The sequence below is a fragment of the Pteronotus mesoamericanus genome, unplaced genomic scaffold, assembly GCF_021234165.1.
Source record: "Pteronotus mesoamericanus isolate MK-2021 breed Mesoamerican mustached bat unplaced genomic scaffold, CSHL_Meso_final contig_33, whole genome shotgun sequence".
NCBI lineage: Eukaryota > Metazoa > Chordata > Mammalia > Chiroptera > Mormoopidae > Pteronotus > Pteronotus mesoamericanus.
The window spans coordinates 748270-753658 of record NW_026555135.1 but is presented as its reverse complement, the minus strand read 5'-3'; the positions used below and the strand labels follow the sequence as shown (position 1 = coordinate 753658).

Here is a 5389-nt window from a genome sequence, read left to right as displayed (position 1 = left end):
TTCATTTCTGCTTGGATCTTTTTTATGCTGTTGATGTCATCACTAAGTTCCTTGACCATCTTTATAACCAGCGTTTTAAACTCGGCATCAGATAGATTGCTTATCACCATTTTGTTTAGTGTTTTTTTCTGGAGTTTTGATCTGTCCTTTCATTTGGGCTGTGTTTCTTTGTCTCCTTGTTTTGGCAGCCTCCCTGTGTTTGTTTCTATGTATTAGGTAGGGCTGTTATGATTCCCTGTCTTGGTAGCATGGCCTAATATAGTAGGTGTCCTGTAGGGTCAGGTGGACAGCCTCTCCTATCACCCAAGCTGGGTACTCGAGATATGCCCTTCGTGTCGTCTGAGTACAACCTCATCTCGTAGTTGAGCTTTGCTGTTGGCAGGTCAGTGGGAGGCATTTACCCAGGCCAGTCAGCAGCAAGGACTGGTTGTGACCACTGATCACCAACCTCCGCCCTTCATGGAGGATCAGCTGTGCAGGGGCAGGGTGCTGGTGCTCTGACATGGTCTATAGCTGTCCTTTTGTGCACAGGCTCTGGGGTTCCCCAGGTGGTGTAGGCCAAGATCAGCCACCACCTGTGTTCTGCCGGGGGCCACCCAGTATGAGCAACAAAGCAATCAGCAAATGGCTGCTAGTTGTGCTGGACGTGGAGGTTCCAGGCAAAGCCAAGCTGCTATCCAAGGCTGGCTGCTGTAAGTGCCAGGCACGGGGCCACTTAGCAAGAGGTACAGGTATAGGAGGTTTGTTTGAGAGGATTTAGGATGTTGTGAAGCATCAGCCACGACCAGCCATTCATATGGAAAAGTCATGGTTAACAGTTTGGGTGGGCCTATAAGTTGGGTCGGGTGGAGCCTGAGGGATTCACCAGGCTGGGGAAAACAGTGTGAGCCAGGTTGATGGAGTTGCAGATATTGTTTCTGCCTGCCAGCTCTGTGGCTCTGTACAGGGAGGGCTCAGAAAAGGAACAATGGCCTTTGTTGGTCATTCTCTCTGGGAGAAAGCTGTCCCCCAGCTCTTGCCCTGATGCCAGACACTTCAGTTCGTCCCTGAATGCGACTCGGTCCTTTCAAGCTGCTACTCCCATGTTGGAGCTCAGAGGGAGTGCATCTGTGTAAGTCTGTTTGTGGATCCTTTAAGAAAAACTGCTTGGGAGTCCAGTAGTTTCTTCCACCAACTCAATCCCTGCTGTTTTTTATAGCCAGAAGTTATGGGGTCTTATCTTTCTGGAACTGAAAGCCTGGGCTGGAAGCCATTGCTCCCAAGATACACCTCCAAATTTCTATTGACCATTTGTGGATTTGGGACCAGCCCGTTCCATGTCTCCATGCCTCCATGTCTCCATGTCTCCACCCCTCCTACCAGTCGGGATGGATGTGGTATCTTTAATTCCGTAGTTGTCAGACTTCCAGTCAACTCAATTTTTGATGGTTCTGAGTGATGGTTGTTCTGGTCATAGCTTAGCTGTAATTTTGATGTGGTTGTACAAGGAAGTGAGCTGTGTTTACCTACTTCTCCATCTTCAGGGCACCAATATCTTTAAAATCTAGGGTCCAGGGACAACTCTACAAGTGATAAAATTAGACATAGAGGTGTGAGTTAGCATTTGAAGTTACAAATGTAATAAATAAAAAAAAAGTTATAAGTGTATTGGGAGGATTAGGAAGGGATATAAAAGATGTATCCTAAGACCTATGAGAAAATGAGGATTGGTTCTAAAACTATTGACAACAAAAATTTTTTAACGAATAGGGAATATATAAAGGGGAATGAAAATACATCTAAACTTAGGTCTCAGAAGGAGAAAAGTAAAGGAGAATTTTAAATTAAACCTTGAGCAACAATATTTGTCTCCGTTTTACCTTTTTTTAAAAAAGATCTTATTTATTTATTTTTAGAGAGAGGGGAAGGGAGGGAAAAATAGAGGGAGAGAAACGCCAATGTGTGAGAGAAACATTGGTCAACTGGTTACCTCTTCCTTGCCCCCAACTGGGGACCTGGTCCACATCCCAGGCATGTGCCCTGACTGGGAATTGAACAGGTGACCTTTCGGTTTGCAGGCCAGCACTCAGTCCACTGAGCCACACCAGCAAGGGCTCCATTCCACCTTTATAAAGTGTTTGGTGCTCCCTTTGAGATGAAAGTTAGTCTAGAAAGATTGGTATTTTTTTTTCTTTGTGAATGATTCTTATGAGTCAGGTCACCTGGACATGCATACTTTGGAGTCCAAAGATGCTTGGGCTGGTATTAAAAGAGCAAATATTTTAAAATAGGGACTTGTAAAGTGGAGGGATAAAAAACTATCATTAAATCATTTGCCTTGCTTTCACAATTTTGCACATCACTGTTGATGGGAAAATGGAAAAGTTACCAGCTGAAAAGGGGGAGAAATTGACTAATAATATCTCATATTAGAGAAAAGTAACAAGAGCCCTGGTAAAGGTTGAGGTATTTGGAAACATGATATGGTATACATATAATGCCTTACAAAATAGGGGGCGGGGTATAAAGGCAGCAGGAAAACAAAACTCTTCCTATGTCATCAAGTGTCCTGAGAAAATCAGGCATCACTTGCCTTCCTCTGGCCAAGGAGGGGCAGCAGCTCGGGTGCACACCCAGCTCTCACACTGTGACCCTAATACTTCTCTCCTGGAAGAAGAACTCAGATTCTGTGAAAGGAAAACTAACTCCATCTCTTGAAGTAGGAGGTGTTTCAGACTGAGCATGGAAAATCCTGTCATTCATTCAAGAAAGCAAGAATGCATTCAGAGATACCGGGGCAGAACTGACAAGGTCAGAAAGGCCAGCCTAAAACAGGGCTATGCAAGGCCAAAGAGTGACCTACGTGAACCCGAGAGAGGGAGACAATGACCCCAGTGAATCAGGTCAAGTCAATTCTGTTAGAAGAGCTGTGAGCTCTTTTATTAATCCTAAGTGGCTAGAGGGAAGATTTCACAAAGGAACTAAAAGTTGGTGGTAAAGGTACACACTAGGGCCCTGGCTCTGCTCTCAGGCGAGGAGGTTTTGGCATCGGCAGGTTCTAAGCCATCCGTGCCCCAGAGCAATGATTGATGTTGTTTGCAACAACAGTCTGGGGAAGAAGGTCTGCGTGAAGTACAACACCGATGACACCATGGGGATCTTAGGAAGCTGATCACAGCACAAACTGGTACCTGCTGGAACAAGATCATACTAAAGAAGTGGAACATGATTTTTAAGGACCACATTTCTCTGGGAGCTATGAAATCCATGATGGGATGAATCTGGAGCTTTATTGCCAACAGAGAGTAAGTTTCCTGCCCCTTGTCCTGCCCTCCCTCCCCTTTTCTCCCACCCGCACCCAAAACACTGGTACGGATTCTTGTTTGCAAAAAGTCATGTTACTAAAAACTTACAAGCAGCAAAAACAAAACAAAAAAGTACACATTTTTTGCAGTATTACTGCTTTAAAGTTTTACATATTTCCCTGACTAGTGTGGCTCAGTAGGTTGAGTGTCATCCGGCAAACTCAAAGGTTGCCAGTTCTATTCCTGGTCAAGACACATGCCTGCATTGTGGGCCAGGTTTCTAGTTGGCAGCACATGCAAGAGGCAACCGATTGATGTTTCTCTCACACATTCATGTTTCTCTCCCTCTCTTTGTCTCTTCCTTCCCCTCTCTCTAAAATTAAACAAGCAAAATCTTTAAGGCTTTATGTATTAATCAGCCCAAACTATGTGAGTCAAGCACTAGCATTTTAACCAAACCCCAGAATATAAGCTATAGGAATAGGCTTGGGGGGAAAAGGAGTCCTAGAAAGACACAGGTCAAAAATGGGAAATATTTATAAAAGGCAGGTGGATGCTTTTGGAAGGTGGAAATTTTTGTAGAAAGTGAGGATAATTTTGTAGAAGATGAGGAAAGTGTGATAGAAGATAGAAAACTGTAAGTAAAATGTAGATAAATAGTAGGTGAACCCTACTGAGCAGAGAGGAAACCTGTATTAGAAGAAGGGAAGGCATCAAGGTTAATTAATAGAAATAAAATGTGCAACGTTAGTAAACTCAGGTTATTGTGTACAGGCCACCAAGTCCTTCTGAAGAGCAAAAAGGAGGAGAGAAGTCCGTGCACTGCTTGGAAAAAGTGGGAACCGGTCTGAACTAGCTGTGTCAGGTTGAACAAGCTCCAAAAAAGTACAAAGTCAGGTAAGGTGAAACAGGGAGTCAGAGCAACAGAGAAAGAGAACAGTAAGTTATGAGGGACACGTCAGGAAATTAAAAATAGACTCCTTTCAAAAGAAGATAAAGTATCAAAAAGTGACATAAAATAGATGCAGGAATGAAAAGTAAAGTAAAAGGACATAAAGGTTTGCCTAAGTTTAAAGCTGTCTTAGAAATAAGTAGACATACACCAAATGCAAGCAAAGAAAACAATCCCCTGCCCGAAGGCAGAACCAAAGGACAGGTTAAAACCAGCTCTGGCTGGTGTGGCTCAGTGGGCTGAGCTGCGGCCTGTGAACCAAAATATCACAGGTTCAATTCCCAGCTCGTGGCATGTGAGAGGCAACTGATCGATGTTTCTCTTGCACAATGACATTTCTCTCCCTTTTCTTTCTCCCTCCCTTCCCCTCTCTCTAAAAATAAATAAATAAAATCTTCAAAATAATTATTTAAAAAAAACAAACAACAAAAACAGACCGGTCAGCCTAACATCATCAGCTGCAAGATCTCACCAGAAGAGAACATCCACTGCTCATGTCATTATGACGAGCAGGCGGCTGATGTGCCCTCTAAGCTGGAGTAAGAGGACACTCCTGCTTTCCTAAAGGCCTCCCTGTCCACAGAAGCCACAAGGGGGGAGCTTGTGCTTTCGGAGCAGGCCTCCACGCCTCCTTCAGCAGGGCTGAGAGGGAAGCCCCGACGTGCATACTCTGGGCCAGAGCTCACCCTGCTTCTCTCCGGAACACTCGCAGCTGCTCCATAGATCTCTGCCTTGGGCCTCTCGGGATGAGTCTCAGTGGGCCCTTCAACCCTGTGATTGTAGGAGTTACCCCATTCCCTGGCTGTAACCCCCGTCCAGCTGTACCTCACCTTTTCTGACCCCGTCTGCCGTAACCCCTCATCTCCTGAAAGGAGATGTCATTCCCACTGTGCCCCGGAGCTCGATGTCATTCCCCACAGTCTCTGAATCCTCACCCTTTTCCACGAATGTTCTTTTTCTTGCTCTCAGTGGAACTGTGGTCTGAGGTTACTGCTTTCTTTGCAATCTGCTCATGTGTTAATTGCTTCTTCTCCTACAGCCCTTGTGTCCCTGGGCACGGAGGAAAGTTCCATGTTTTCCTTGTTCCTCATTGCTTATCCCAAATGCCCTCGCTTCCTTAACGTGAAGACAGTATACTACCCACAACCCCTCT

The 5389-nt window shown here is 44.9% G+C and overlaps 1 pseudogene; it reads left to right on the top strand.

Moving 5' to 3' along the window:
- Positions 1 to 3061: 3061 nt before the first annotated feature.
- Positions 3062 to 5163, top strand: LOC129072677 (ubiquitin-like protein 5; annotated as a pseudogene).
- The last annotated feature ends 226 nt before the right edge of the window (positions 5164 to 5389 follow it).